Raw genomic sequence first — 17,016 nt, 5'->3', positions numbered from 1 at the left:
TTCTGTTTCCATGAGATCTCCTTCCCAGCTTTCACATATGAGAGAAAACACACAACCTTTGACCTTCTGAGTTTCACTTGTTTCATTTAACATAATGCCCTCAATTTCCATCCATTTTCCTGCAAATGACATCATTTTGTTCTTCCTTATGGCTGAATAAAACTTCATTGTGGATATATACCTCATTCATCCATTGATGGGCACCTAGAAAGATTTTATTTTTATCACTGCTTTTGAGCAAACTAAATATGATGTGACTTGTTTTCCTCAAGTTTCTTAAAATTAGGGTTCTTACACTCTTGGAGTTCTGGGTTTATAATTTTTTATTGAATTAGAAAAAAAAAGTTAACCATTATTTTTCAAGTGTTTTTCTTCCCCTTCTCTTCCTTCTCCTACCTAGGAGACTCTAATTCCATGTATATGTGTCTCTTTTGACTTTTCCCACTGATTGTTGGCCCTCTATTCATTTTTTTTTTTTTTTCTTTTTTTGGGTGCTGGGTATCAAACCAGGGCCTTGTGCTTACAAGGCAAACACTCTACCAACTGAGCTATCTCCCCAGCACCCCTCTATTCATTTTTTTCAGACCTTACTCTCTGTATTTTATACTTGACAATTCTCTTGGTATGCTTTCAAGTTTACCTAGTTATATTCTGTTTTTCACATCTTCTGGTGGTTAGAGATTCTACTCTTCATGATTGACTTACCCAGGCCTAATTGGCCTTTTGAAAGTTCTTTCTGGACAATGTAATGACCTTAAGACATTTTATAATTTACACCCCCTACTTACATGATATTGCTGTCAAATATTTTATTTCTATCTATATTTTGATGCTGACCTTATTATTTTAATCACATTTGCTTCCTTTGTCCCTTTATTACTGACCCTAACTCTAGAATCATTCTCCATTTAAAAAATAATATTTAGTATTTCCATTAGTAATGTTAAACTGATATTAAATTATTTCAATTTTTGCCTGAAATGTGCCTTATTCCTAAAGGGCATTTTCACTACATAGGGAAATTAGGGAGGTTATATTTCTTCCAATACTTTAACAATACCTTTCTACTGTCTTCTTTTTTTTTTTTTTTCTCCTGAGAACTCAGTTTTCATTCTCATTGTTATTTTTATGTCTTTTTTATCCTCCTCTGGCTGTTGGCTAAAAGGTTTTGTGGTATAACTAAGTATGGTTTTCTGTTCAGTTATCCTGTTTATAGTTCCTAGGGCTTATTGAATCATAATTCTTTTTTCTCAGTTGTATCTTTTTTACCCACTATTGAATGTAAAGCCAATTTGTTATTTCAATGATCCATATGCATTTTCAGGTGTTTTATTTCAATACTGCGATTTTTATTTGGGTTCTTATTATGCTGTTCAGTTCTCTTAAAGAAGTTTTCGATTCACATCTATCTCTTTGAACATAGGAAGCACAGCTCCTTCGATGTCAGTTTGAACACTTCAGTAACTGGAATGCCTACGCTTCTGCTTCAGTAATCTGACTTTTCTGCAGGCTTTCCTTCTTGTCTTACCCCCTCCTGTTCAGATTATTCTAGAAGTAACTTAAGACCAAAGTTGGGGTTATCTTCCTCCAGAAATGATCAGAATATTTGCCTCCAAGGTGCCCGGAGGCACTAATACTCCAGGAAATTCTTGGGCTGACATTATGGATTGAAAAGGTGCCAAGCTCAGCTGCTCTGGTTGTAGAGAAGGTCTGCTCCTGGTTCATCCACACGCCTGGTATGCAGCCCTCAGGGTCCCTGTAGGATATAAGTGGTCCTAGGTGACCAGGGCGTGAGCGAGTGCTGCTCCTGAGTACCTGTTTCGTAGCCCTCTGAGGTTGTCAAAAGTGCAACACGATCTCTCCACATTTGGGAGGAAGAGGGAAAATCAGTCCAAATATTAGAGTCGTGACCTGAAAATTCCATCCTCCCCTTAGATCTTGGCCAAGTAATTTATCTCTAATTTTTCATCTCTCCAGAATATTCAAGCAGCCTTTTAAAAATATTTTTCTAGTTAGTCTAATTTTTCTCAGTTCAATGATTAGTTTGGTTATTTAATCTGTCATTACCAGAAAAAGGAAATAACCTTTTCCCCACTTGCTTACGTATTTAACAATCATTTCAATGATGGTAGGAACTTACAGCATTGGGAAACTGTGTGACCAGTATTGACCGATGTGGGAATATAAGGACCATTTATAATCTAAGCATATGTTGTTTGGAATCTTCCCAATGAACTGCAACCAGAGATGCTTCTTTCTTTATCCTTAATTTAAATAAAATATATAAACCCAGCTTCAAAAATTGCTGTCTCTGAACTGCCAGTAACTCTTCTCTGAGAAACTTACTTGACCCTTACCTAAACTACTCAGACTGCCATTTAATTGTTTGGTGTTTGTGAATTCTCACTCCTTGAGTAGTGTGCAAGGGACTTTTCCAATGTGATTAAGACCTAAATTGTTTTTATCTTCCTATTATACTTACGGTCATTGAAATGATAGGGACTCAATAAAAAAAAAATTAATTCAATGAGGTTTGAACACTCCCTTGGCACCCAAGAAGAGGCAAAATTTTATTGTTTTGACATACAAGATCTTCCTGGTCTGCCTCTGCCATCTCTCCAGCTCTGTGTATTACAATGACTGCCCTGGGTCCCACAGAAAATCTCTGCTCAACTCCCACTAGTATGCAGTGGTGTCCCCTAATCCACTTCCCTCTCACTCTCAGGACTCTACACCCATAAATTCTTTTCCCACTGCCTTGAATGCTTTCTCCTCTCTCCTACTCTTTCCCTCCCCATCACTTTTCCTATTTGACACCTGCTAACTCATCCTCCACCATGAGTACTCAGTTTAGACACCACCTTGTCTGGGAAGCCTTCCTGAGTACCTGGGATTGATGTAAATACTTGTTCAAGGTGTGCATCTGACTCACCCCGATGCTTCAGCACCCTCTCATAATTGTCTCTTTATTTGCATGTTTCCTGCACTTAACTATTAGTCTCTCAAGAGATTTATTAATTCATTGCTTACCTATTTATTGTTTTCATCGCACCTAGGCTTTCAATAAGTGTTGAATACGTGGCAAAATAAAAGGATAGAGGGAATGGAGAAAAGTAGGCTGAAATAAGTCAAATTTTGAAAATTATTAAAAAGACAAGCTGAAATCATATGATAGGAAATGATTGGGAATCTATTATCAGACTTCAATTAGTTAAACTAAAAAAAAAAATAATCACAATCATGCACATCAGGGAAAATCCTTACAGCAGAAGAAAAGGTCAATACAATGTCCATTTTTAAAAGAAGGAAAAGAAATATTGGTCAGCCTAAAACACAGTGCCAGAGAAGTTACTAAGATAAATCATCAAAATGATCAATTTGCAATCACCTAGAAGAGTGTCACAGCCTGGGTAGCAACCAACATGGCTTTTAGAGGAACAAATCATGCCAGACCAATTTAATTTCCTTCTATGATGGAGTGACAGGCCTTGTAGATAAAAGGGATGCAATAGATGTAATCTCTCTAGACTTCTGTAAGCCTTTGATTCTGTTCTACCTGACATTCTCATCAACAAACTGGGGAGATCTAATCTAAACCACACAGCTACTCAGAGAATGCACAGCCCACTGGACAGAGGCAGCCAGAGAGCAGTTGTCAATGGCTTAGCATTAACTCAGGAGAACATTACTGGTGATAGTTTTGTGGAGGGGCCTAGGAGCATATATTTTATAGTCAAATGGAAGATGAAATTATGAGTATTGCCACTCAGTGGTAGAGCGCTTGCCTCACATGCGTGAGGCACTGGGTTCAATCCTCAGCACCACATAAATAAATAAAATAAGGGTTTTGTGTCCATCTACAACTAAAAAAATTTTTTTTTAATGTAGAAGTATAGGCACACATGCAATAAAAAGTCATGTTTACACAGGAATAGCTGCAGATACATTTGGAATCAGAGAAGTGTTTCATCACAGAATTACTTGGTATAAAACAAGTGGATCAGTAAAGAAATAAATACGTAGTGAATGACTTGTTTTCATACTGAGAATAAGGTTTTACCTACAAATTTAGTCCTAAGTCTATCAAGAGTTCCCTTAGAATTGTCCTAACACCACAAATACCACTGCTGCCCATTACTATTTTTCTGAGTGAAATCTCTGCTCCTCGGGACTCGGACATCTGCTTCTACCTTCTGTTAATGCTGTGTCATGTGGACTGTCTATTCCATCTTCTACCGTCTGTTTCTCAACGTCCCAAATGACCCCTGCAGCCCTAGCCCCACCTTCTCTTCCTGTGTGCTCTCATTGCATCAAACTTCACTTGTAGCACCGAGCACATGTTCTTGTCCATGTTCTCTTCTCCTGCTCAATATCCGGAGCTAGATGAGATAGAGTGGATGGAAACTCAAAATAATAAAGAAGTTAGGAAATAAAATTTAGAGATGAGACAGATCGGCGATCATCAGGGTCACTAGGATTTTATGTAAACAGTTCAGTGTGTTTGGAGATGGGTCCTGGAACATGCTGGAAAACAGAGCGGGCTTATTGCAGTGGGTCATTGAAGAAGATGAGCAGAAAATAGCATAGTGTGACCATTGAATTTGGGAATTCGGGTGAGAATCATCCATCAGGATAATGGCCCAAAGTACAAGGGGTCAGACTAGCTGGGTGATGGAAGAGGCACTTAATTTGAAGTTATAAAATCCACCATATAATTGTTCTTTGATTTTAGGAAAGTCATTTAAATATTCAGCATCTGATTTGTCAACTGTAAAATAGGTTATTACCTAACTAAGCGCTTGCATTGTTAATGTACCTGCATTTTCCTTAACCAAACCATTTGGTTTTAGGTGGTTATTGGAATAAAATGAAATAATATATATAAAACCCATAAAATTATAAAGCAGCACACAACAGTTAAATGATATTATTATTATTATTACTTAAAGATGAGTGTCCTTCAGTCCATGAGAGGCCTCACAGCAGGTGTTCTGCTGTGATTTTTATGGTCTATAGATAAAGAGCAGTCTGTTCCGCTCTCTGGGGAATAACTCTTAACTCTAAACTGGCCAATTAGATTAAGTGTCCCTTCTGGAAAGAACAAACTAACAACTAAATAGAATTTGCATTTTGTTTAAAAATAAATAAATAACCACCCAGCGAGTTAGATTTTGTTGAAGATAACTTTAGGATTCATTTGTGGTTTGTTTTCTTGGTGAAAACTGTTGAACTAGACTCCCACAGCTAATCTCTCAGGTAGTGCCAGACAGAGGAGGGGGAGAGGGAGGACAGAGAAGCACAGGCCAAAAGTCTTTGTAAAGCCCTTAGTCCTAGACATCTGATGTTTCTGATAGTTCAATATTTCAGATGGCAGGAAAACAGGACTAATTCCTCCATGTCTTCCATTTGCTTTGTATCTATTTATAACAGCAGGTGATCAGAACAGCACTGATCATAGGATTGTGATTTGCGAATTCAGAATTTCCCCCACATACTCTATCTTCTTGGATTCCCACTGTCTCGGAAAAAAATATATAGAGGCAATTCCCAGTTCACAGACAGGAAAACAAGGTCATCCATATGAGGTCACATAATAGTGTTATTGATCGACCTGGTACCTAAACCAAAACCCCTGATTTCTAGGACAGGACCCTTCTTTCCCATAATATTTGTTTACACTTCTAAGTCTGTCTTGAATGGAGGTTCTCAGTAAAGGTTGCAAGTATCTCTCAGGAGGCTTCTTGTAAAGTCCAAAAGTTCATTTGTAATGAATTGGATATTTATGTGCTCTTAGTAATATAAATTTGAGGGTGTGGAAAAAGTGATTTCTGCCATTTAATTAGATGACTCAACAAGCCCTTTCTGGTGCAGCCTGAGCACATGAGGTCTTGAGATGGTGAAGGGATGAGTCAGGGTGGAGGCTGAAGAGGTGTAGAACAAAGGCCAGAGCTTGAAATTATTAGCGCAGAATCAGCTGGCTGTGGTGGGAGAGCTCTATTTCAAGTTGTAAAACACAGCAAGAGTTTCATTCAAAGTAGCTTTCAAGTAGTCCACTTGAATTCAATTCACTTTTTCAACCAGATTCAATTCACTTCAGTCAGATTCAGTTACAAAGTGTTCTTATGCCCTTTTACTCTAAGGAAAACTGAGTTTAAAGGGGCAGATTGCCTAAAGCAGACTGCAAAGGGTTACAATTTTAAATTTATTGAATATGGGTTATTGATTAGCGGTAGTATTCAGGGACAGAAATAAACATCTGTTTAGTACACAAAGATATGTCAAGGAAACTCCCTAATGAGGTTTATATTTCTTCACTTATTGAAAACGTGGAAAAAACTTTACTTGGAGGAAAAAAGAAAGGAAATAACCAATAAAATGAAAGAAGGAGGCAGCATACAGATGCTAGTAGCTTCCATTGTATTTTTATATCCAAATGTGAGCAGAAAATCTGTTAAAGCCAAAAAGTTGAAACAGTATGATAATAGCTGCACTTTAGTATTTTGGTATTTTTCTTCAGGTGCAGCTTCCATAGCATGCTCCCTAGTGATTCTAGTGATTTCTTGAAGTGGTAGCTATACTCTCAAAGCCCAGAAGCCCCTCTTGATTGCAAACATGGGTGACTGGCTGGGCCCAAGTAGAAACAGTGGCACAGAGAATCAGAGTTGTGAGAGATACCAGAAAAAGATGCTATAAAAACACAAGTATAGTTTACTGCAAGGAGAGAAGAATCAGCAACAGAGAAACAAGAAATGGGGCAAAGGTCAGTCAGAAAGGAGAAAGGAGTGTCGAGCAGAATGCTACTGGTATTTTACAGATGAAAGAGGAATAAACAAAATGTTTCATCGAGAATCAATAAAGTTGTCAGGATAAGGCAGAAATTCCTTAATGAAACACTCAAAATCACAGACAAAAATGGACTGTGTCCAACACTTTTGCTCAGTCCTTTTCATGGGCTAGGCTACCTCATTGACTCTCCACACAAATCTCAAGTTGGCACAGCTTTGGTAATGAGCAAAAGGAGGCTCAGAGAGATCAAATAGCCATCTCCAGGACACACAGCAACTGAACAGAAAGCCCTACATGGGAGGGAGTAAAACAGTAATAATAGCTCATGTCTATTGAATGCTACTATGTGGCCATCATTGTTCTAAACCTATACCTGTGTCACCTCCTTGAATGCCCAGTCAGCTCTATGAGCAAACCACTGTTTCATCGAGGAAGAAACTGAGGCACAGAACAGTTGAGTGGTCCACAACCTCCTAGCTGGTGAACGCAGGATCCAAACTCTGTCTAAAGAACCAAGGCCCTTAAAATAGGTTTAACAATAGGACTGACCTTCCAGAGTTATTGTGAACATCAAAATGAGTTGATACACAATACTTATAACAAACATTTAATAAATATTATCCACTGTGTTATTAATAATAATAATATACATTTTGCCTCTTAAAACTTGGAAGATGAAGCCAGTGAAAAATAAAACCAGAATCACCACTGTTCTAGAAAAATTTTGTTAAAATAGAACGACTATTAAAATGGGAAATTTTCAAAAAATAACTCAAATTATATTTGAACCCCTAAGTGTTGTAATACTCATGTGAAATGTATATATGATCTTGATGCATGAAATTAAAAGGAAGATTGACCGGGAGGAGACTAAATGAAAGGTTGCCTGGGACAAAGTGAGTGGTTAGAAGTCTAGTCCAACAGAAAAACCAACCTAACCTGCGCATGCATGCACAAAGCAAAGCAATGTCGTGTATTGCTAGGTCCCTCTTGTTATCACCCACTCATTACTCTCATCTTGTCCTCTGAATTCCAGAAAAGAAGGAGGCCATCAAAGGCCCTCGTTGTCTCCTTACCCTATTGCTCACGGGGAGGAAAGGTCAAGCCTTCCACTGAGGAGAACCTGAAGGACAGACAGAATCATCAGTTCAGGGTGTGCGCGCCCAGCAAGCCCACTTCAGGTCACCCTCATACACACTGGGCAATGATTTATCCTCCCTTTGAATCATCAGTTTGGAATTCCCGGTCTGCACTTTTGCAAGATGAGGAATGGTTGATCTCTCAGCCCGAGTGTCACAGAGCAGAGAATTCCTGTTTGATCTTTTGCCCTTACTTTGTTGTCAAAGATGGAGTTGTGTTGACAGGAAGGTCAGCTTCATGGGCTTGCAAGCTAGTCACACCAGACTTCATGCTCAGAAGGACCTGCCCTTGATTTAGCGCTCTGCTGTGGCTGTCCTGAAATTCTTAACAAATTTATCTTTGATCTGCTGTTTTGTAAGTGACATCCAATGAAGTGATGGACAGTATGAATGAGCAGAGAAAATGCACACAGGCTTTGTCTCCTGCCCCCCTTCTTGCCCAATTCACTTACGGTGCTTGTGAGACCCCATGACCCAGCAGAGGGAGGGTCTCAGAGATGCAAGGAGAACACAAGATAATCATGCGGTGTTGGGAGAATGTGCATGTATCATGAAATGAAATAAAAACAGTTGCTTCAGAGCCAAGGCTGTGGTGCAGAGATAGAGCACACGCTTAGCATGCTCAAGGCCCTGGGTTCAATCCCCAGCACTGCCAAAGGGGAAAAAAAATTAGTTTTGGGCAGCACTTCCAATGTTCTGGTAAGAATAAATTACATAAGCCTATATAAGCCATGAACAATACATCACATGATTTTGGTCATTTTGCATGCAAAAAAATAATTTTAAGCATTCAGTATTTAAATATTTAAATACTTCAATTTTTATTGAAAACTGGAATTGCACCATATAAAGATAAATGATAAAATCCATGTTCGTTGTTGAAATTTGTTTTCTTTACCTAGAATGATATTAAATTTAAAAACATTTAAAGCACTGAGACCATTCAAGAGAGAGCCAGTCCACAAAGAAAAGAAAAAGCTTTATATTTAGTACTTTCAACATCTCTTTCCTAATTTTTAAGCCAAAAAAAAAAGTTGTGATTTTGGTATTCGTTTTGTTTTGTTAGGTTTTTGTTTGTTTGTTTTTTGTTCTTTGCATTGGGTCTGCTAATTATGTAGCCAGCCCTGGTTGACAGGCCCCATGTGCCTGAGAGCAAGGGTGTTTCTTGTCTGAGTTCATTCCCACATGTCCTGAGTCACTATTTAGCCCAGGGAACTTCTGGTGTGTTTGCAAAGACAAGAGCCGTTCTACTCCACTGCCAGGGAGCCACTGGATCCGCCATACCTGCTCCCTCATTCTCTACACCTCCCTCACCTCCAGGGGACTAACTCTCCCCTCTGTGTTCCCCCAGTCTTTCATGAGCCTCCCTAGAGTGTTTCTTACTACCCTTTGGCTTTATTCCTACATTTTCTCTTCCTCACTGGACTGTTACATAGCTCCTGGTTGGTGAAGACAAGGATCCTCTGTCATTTATCTTACTTTGTCCAACCCTTGAACATGGGGCCATGCAGATGGCAGTTACATAAAATAAAATCCCTTCTCCTCTATCCCCTAGTTGTAGAGGAAAGAACTCTTTCGTTGTCTTAATTGTCCTATGACTCTGATTCTACCTAATAAACATGTCCTGGAACCCAGAATGTGATTTCCAGCTTAATGTCTACCAAATACCTCTAGTTAAACCACTCAAGTGATTTGAGACTCGATTTCCTGATTTCTTAAATAGGTCTGATCTTAGTATCCTTGCTAATGTAATCATTATATATGGATGCGAATTCAGCTATATCTGCCATACGCTTTGTTGATGCAAACTGCATAACTGATTTTAAAAAGGTTGCTCCTACCTGGAAGCAGTTCCCACTATAGTTTAGGTTCTACATTGCTACTGAATTATCCGAATATGTAGTTTTGAGGAAACTGGCAAGACCAGAGAAGACTGTCAAGCATCTGCTTCAGGTGCAAGCAGTATTACTGTGCACCCAATTCCCTATTGACAAGATTCAAGGTATGATCTGGATCCTGAAATAGACAGCACTGGTTTATAATAAGAAGTAAGGGGTAGGAATTCCATGTCGGGCAGAAAATATAAGCAATCGTGCATGTGACTATTTTCATGTTTCTGGTCGTGCCAATCTATGTACAGGTGTGGGCAGTGGGCAAACGATGAGTAACTGAGAAATATTTTGTACCGAGGTCTGGTCTGAATACTCTAGGCTTGGACCCTTCAGGACTTGGATGGACCAGTCACTTCTAAGCCACAGCCAATGAATCTTGCACATGTTGATAGAGAATTTTGCATATGGTAGACTCTGTGGTCTGAACCTGAGCCTCGTTTACTTACAGGTAGACACCAATTCCTCTGTCGCACGTTCCCCTTCCTCAAACAGGCCAAGAGTTTCCTGCTTGGCTGCATCAGAGGCTGGTGAGCCTCAGTGTCCATCTGCAATCCTAGTGTCCTGCTCTCCTGGTGGCCAGGTACTCAGCTTCTCCCAGGTGAAAATTCTAGTTCTCAGCGGGAGCCATTTTTTGAAGGAATCCTTTTTTCTGCAATATTTAGTGCATCCTTACTTTGAGGGAAGACATCTAGATAGGTAAGTCGACTTTCCTGCCCATAAGAAAACTCACATTCCGTCATGGAATGGCAGAACAAGATACCACTTTGATTCACTGAAGAGACAATGGACTTCTTAAACTTGACATTTGGACTCATATTTCCAAAGTGTGTGAAATTAATATTTAAGGCTAAGGGCTGTGTGTGTGTGTGTGTGTGTGTGTGTGTGTGTGTGTGTAGGTGAGAACCAATGGAGTTGAGGTGACAGTGACCAGCAGCTGGTGGTGGCAATGACTTCAGGACTGGACACAGAAACAGAAACTGTGTTTAGGTTAACCTTTTATCACCAACTCTTTGTGGAAGAGCAGAGATGGAAGTCCTCCTCTTCTGTTCTTTATCTTTAAGTAATCTTTGGAACCACAGGTATTTAAGACTCATCTCAAAATGTTTCTAGGATCTGAATTTGCTGAGATTAGTCTGTTTCTTACAATCACAAAGAAGCTCCTTCTCTTTTTCATTTGTTCAGTGTTTTTTCTTAGTTTTGTCCAGTGCAGATCTAGTACGGGCAGAATATTCCTAAAGGCATGTTTTGACCATATGAAGAGCGACCTCTCTACAGACAGTTCTGTGTACACTCACCGTCCCTATAATGGAATGCCAGCAATGTTGCCTGCAGCCACCCAACACATGCAACAATATGTGTATTCACTGGAACCTCGAACAGTGAGACAATTCTACAGCACAGGTTTGCGATCTCACTATCCAGCCCAATCCTCTCTATACATCACCCTCTGCCCCGAGAAAATATATTTTATTGCACATTTTGTGGCAAAGTTTATGACAATTATCACCCCGATCCATAATTAGCAAGTGGTAACAGATAGGTAGATAGATCCACTTATGCGACATCTCTGACAGATTGATATCACCACCCCCCACCTTCAAAAAATCCCTGCAAGGCTTCTCATTTTAAATGTGACCACGCTCAAACACAATGTTGGCAAGCCTTGTCTCGTGTTCGTGGGGGGGGGGGGGGTATAAAAGCAACATGTTCACACAAGCATGGCAAAGCCCATGCATAAACCATTTGGTTTTGCAATTAAAAACAGGTTTGGCTTCCCTCTGCATCAGTAAGACAACGTCAAAGCAACATTCATCCCGAAAATTTTCCCTTGTGAATTCAAATGAACTGTGAGTCTCGGGGTTCTGTTTGTTTGTATGTGCATGCTTTGAGAGTGAATTTGTGGAAGGGTTCAAGGTGTTTCTCTCTGGGGTAGTGCTGTTGATGTGTGAGTCGCTGCTACCAGATCAGTCTCGGTTACACTTTCCATTCTGGGCTCCTTGGAAATGTGGTTGACACTTTGGATTTGCCCCATCAGGCTTATTACTGCAGGTAAATTAACTCACGAGTCCGACCCCTTCACCTTAGGAAATGATCATTCATTCTAAAGATCTGTTGCAAACGCCTCTCCCAGACTGAACTGAGTTTCAAAGGCATTTAAAAACATAAATACATTTACTGCTACGAAGTATAGTCACCTTCACTACAATGAGGACTAACTGTATTTTTATCATTGTTGTTCTTGAGTGATACTTTAAACCATTGGAGCCTATGATAGCGGGAGAGAGCTCTAACCTAAAGCTAAAATCCTTTCCTTCCCCAAGGAATGAAGGACTCTGAAGCAGACTCTGAAAGCCAATGAAGTTCCAGGGAACTTATCAATTTTCAACAAGGTAGACTTTGCTTACATTTTTGCCTTCTCTCATTCTTTCCCCATTCGATTGGACAGAAAGAAATATCACCTCTTATTTGGGTATTTACTATTAAAACATAAGTTCAAAAGTTCAACCAGGTAAGAAAATGCAGGGTAGCAGGTTTTAACCATGAGTCAAACCCGTGAGAGTCCAGGACTCTCTGTGTACAAAGAGATCGTAGCAATAAAATAGGTCACCAGCACCTGAGACTCATCCACTGATGTACAGGAAAGTTCTGGAAAAGACTGTGCATTAGGAATGTCATTTTTTGAATAATAGTGATGATTAATATTAATTGAAAGGGAGAGACAGACAAAAGTTAAGAACAATTAATCTGAGTGCAATGTACTTGTTGTAAAAGTTAATGTGGAACCATCTTGCCTGTGTTGAATTTATATGTCTCACTCAGTTCGACCTAAGACATTTTAGTTCATTCGTATTTCTTCAGAGCTATCACATCATATATCACCACCAGTTGTAGATTGGCCTTTAATTTCATCACTCTGAAATCCAAAATTTGAGATGAACATGAAACATTTTTATAATGCATGAAGTAAATAAGAAAATTTTCAGCACAAACTAAAAAAAAATTAAACATAATTCTTGTAGTTGCATTGAAAAATTTAAAAATTCCTTTAGTCTATTTTATCATGTAATTTACCTTTTATATAAAAATACAAATACAGGCATATAGTTTTACATTTCCCAAAAATACATGTCTTGCTTTCTTCTGATCTGTGGACTCAATGAGTAGGAAAAGAGAAACTAACTATTTCTAAATATAATTTTTTATTTTGGTATTGATAAGGAAATTAGTTTCCTCAATTAAAAAGTTATTAGCTATAAATACAAATTTCCATTTTCATTAATTATATGTATGGAAGATTTTTAATTAACTCTGGGCTCCCATTTGCTGGACTGTATGTTTTCTAACCTAATACATAGCAAGTAAATTATAAGAAGCAGCTTTAAATACAGTCCACTAAGGTAGAAATAAATTCAATATTTAACATCACTAAAATAACACAATTTTTCAGAAAGTCATACACATATAAATAAAGTAAATATATATGGTAATATATATGGTAATGAAAATAATTTTTAAATCTGTATGTAATTTGAATCTTCCCCTACACTTATCAAAACATTGTGTCTTATGGAAAATATTTTTTTTACAAGCAAGGAACGACTACTAATTAATTTAAATGTTGTTTAGAGCAGAGAGAACATCTATGCTTTTCATAAGTATATACATTTCACTAGAGAAGCTACTTTATGTGGGTACATTCTTTTTAATTCACTGTTAATGGCTCCATTTCCTAACAGTCATGCATCCAACACATTGTTAAAGACAGAAGTAAGTAAGGGAGTTATTAGGTCTTTAAACTCAAATTTTCAAATGACCAATAGATGACACAATTAAGTGATTAAAGGAGGTCTTTGAGTTAGAGAAGGGTTAAGAAATGAAATATTCAGAACTCATTTGGAATTTAGATATTTTCTGAGAGCTCCTATTGACTACATGTAAAGGATTTCTTCTAGTGAAACGAATCAGAAAGATATTAATGAAAATTCTCCAACCTAATTATAAGCTTATATTTTGGTAAATTAAAAGCCCTCCGTGAAAAGATGCACACAAGTCATTATATCATCACACTAATCTGTCGTGTGATCGAGCTGAAAAATCCTGTCATGGGATTCAATCCAAACTAGAGTTATAGGGTAGTTTTTTAAAGTTGTGTTGCTGTTGTTTAATTTTGGCTTTAAGCGATACAGTCATTGTTATTAGTTGGAGAATTTGCTTTCCCGAACCTCCCATAAATCTTCCTTCTGGGGAGCTTTCTTTATGAAAACAAAATGAAACAAAAGCACCTGCTGATTGGAACCACATCACTTGCACTGTCGAGAGAACACCAAACAGGAATCAGCAGGCAGGTCCTACCTTTCCTCCCTGTGGTTCAGAGGAAGGAACAAAGCTTAAAAGTGAAATTCTGTCTCTCCTCTTTGCATTTTTGCTCACATATATCCCATAAAAAAAACATGGCTAAAAGCACAGACCTATTGCACAGGTGTGTTGTGGAAGCCGCCAGTAAAAAATGATTTTAAAGCATTTGGAAACTGCCAAGCTCTGAGAAAATGCTTATTAAAGACTAATAAAATTGCGAAAATTGAGGAGAAAGCCCACAGTAAACTTTTTTGTGTGCTTTAAGGAAGTTGGTTTAGTCTCTAGCCACGTGGGCTTGGCTGTGGTAAACTCAGGCAAGAAAAACAAGCTTAGCCATTATTTCATAATGGATTGCTAAGGAGAGTCGAAAACAGTAGCCCCATCGCCACTATGTCACCTGGGAAGGCACAGTCATCTCTCCCCTTACCCTCTGCAATCCCGAATTTCACAAGTGGTTGTAAATTCTGCTAACCTATCTCCCAGGCACCGTTCATATTTTCAACAATAAGCTAAGGATAAGCGTCTTCAAAAGAAGTTGCATGTTCAATGGGTCTATGTCTGCCTGACATCTGGCCCGTGAGGAAATGAAAAGGTGAATGTGGCCATTTCAACAACCGGCCTTGGGCTGTTTCGTCAATAGCAACTACAAAGAGAATCAAAGTTGCAGGGCTTAATGGTTCCTGATACTGTGGATAAATATGCTTCTAGACACTTATGGTTTGACAAAGACCAAAGAGAGGAAAAATAAATTCCCAGTTTTATGAAATACGTGTGGAATATTTAATATCTTCTTTTAAAATTATTTTAGGTTAACTCAATTAATTGGTTAATTCTGTATGAGAATGCTTCTCGGACTCTGATCTAGACTAAGAAGCACTGTTCTCAAATTTGCTTAATCTTAAGTATCTCCTGAGTAATGTCCTAGACCAAAGGAATCAAAATCTCTAAAGAAGATCCTGAACATACAAAATTTTTAAACACTCCCCCCCCCCCCCTTTTTTTTAGGCACCCAAGATAATACTTATAATGAAGGAAGTTTGAGAAATCCAATTTAAGATTGAGAATTCCAGTTTAATTTGAACATATTCAATATTGAATAAAGAAAATTCCGGGACTGGAGTGCAGCTCAGTGGTAGAATGCATGCTTAGTATGCACAAAGCCAGGTTGTGTTTGTAGCGTGCACACGTGCGCACAAGCCCTAGCAGAGTAAAAGCAGCTTCAAGAAACAAAACCGTGATCGTTTATCTCAGAGGCTTCCTGAGATCTGCTATGTAGATTTAGAGATAGCATAAAAATTAGTAGCTGGTGTCCAACTTGAACGCAAACGCACACACGTACATAAACATCTTTCAAAGTTGTCTCAAAAGTTTTAGGCGAGATATATAGGTCAAAAACAATAACTAAAGAACCTCAGACACAGCCTAAACATAGTGAAGCGATTGTTAAATGATGTTAAATTTAACAGAAAAATTATTCAGTCACCTGTTTTCCAAGAGCCACTTGGCATTTCATTAGAATCCATCCCAGAATAAAGAATTTAATATGTCACATAGATTTGAGCCTAAGCAAATTTTATCTGTATAGAATAGCCTTCCAAGAATGCAGCCTCTGAAGATAAAAGCTCATAACATGGTATGGTACTTTGAGTGAGTGGAATAACATGTCACATAAATATAGTGCTTTGTTTCAGGATTGTTACTTCTGTGTAAAAATAATATTCCTTATAAAGCCAGGAAATGCCAATAAATGTAGCATATGAAATTATTTTTGTTTTACCTTCTGATTAATGAAACTGCACCCAACCAACTCCACTACACACACAGTGATTAGTAACTCTGATATTTTATAGAGACTATGAAATCATCCAGGCCTCCTAAGCATTCATTTGCACAACAAGCAAGTCTTAAAAAGCATCAGTTTAGGTAGGTCTATTTGTACAGAAAATATATAATACCAGCTAATACCTCTTTATAAGTCAATGTCCCCTTCTTACTCTCCACCAAATACACTTAAGTGGAAGTACTGATATATGGATGAACAAGAATTTAGATCAACATGGAATTAATATTCTAGATTTTTTACCTAGATAATTCTCCTGAAAAAAATCCTGCCACTTATTATAGTAATGTTCTGTTTTTATGGATCCAAATAGTGATACTTAATAAGTTAATAACTGCACATTGCCCCATTCCAAATGAAGAATCTGAGGGAGGCCACAGAAGGTGATCCTGATCAATGGAGTTTTAAGCTCTTTTCAGATCACTGAAGCTGGCCGATATCTCAGAAAGACCCAGTGACAATTATGGAGAGAACAGTAATTACCACAATCATTAGTTTTTAATCATTAAAATTAAAAAGTTGTCCTTTCCATCCAACTTCACAAGGGAAAAGCTATTCTGGATAATTTAAGGCAAAAGTAACAAAATGACATTTTCACCTCCAACGACTTCGGTGACTTGTACTGCAGTGGCAAGCCCTGCGACAGATCCTTGCTTGCTCTTTTACTTCGCTTAAGTGCCTCCGGGGATCCTAATAGATATGTGATATGTTTGCTTTGGAATCAGATGCCTGGAACGGTTAGCAAGCAGATGACCTGAAAATCCAGCAATACGTTCAGCCTTGCCTGTTTGCTTATTTGTCACCTGCATGTCATGACGGAACATTCCCACTCAAAGATGGGTCTTAAAATTAAAAGTGTGAGCCCGGAAAAATCCTCAGGTGATATTCACAGGCTGAAATCAACAGGAGCATCTTAACTGCACTTCCAGGTGGAGACTTCCAAGGAGACTTGCAGGCTCTCCATTTTTTTTTTTTTTTTTTTCTCTCCGCTAGACAGGGAGAA

At 38.3% G+C, this 17,016-nt stretch overlaps 1 long non-coding RNA gene across 1 annotated transcript; it reads right to left on the bottom strand.

The window, feature by feature from the left end:
- Positions 1–1,319: 1,319 nt before the first annotated feature.
- On the bottom strand, positions 1,320–10,454 carry LOC306641103. Its single transcript, XR_013758027.1, has 3 exons — positions 10,264–10,454; positions 7,863–7,909; positions 1,320–1,756 (listed from the first exon to the last, which is right to left on the bottom strand). It is a non-coding gene; the product is annotated as an uncharacterized lncRNA (long non-coding RNA).
- Positions 10,455–17,016: the final 6,562 nt, after the last annotated feature.

This window comes from Sciurus vulgaris (assembly GCF_902686455.1).
Source record: "Sciurus vulgaris genome assembly, chromosome: 12".
Lineage (NCBI taxonomy): Eukaryota > Metazoa > Chordata > Mammalia > Rodentia > Sciuridae > Sciurus > Sciurus vulgaris.
Note: the sequence above shows the minus strand (reverse complement) of the source record. Positions and strands in the feature narration are given on the sequence as shown.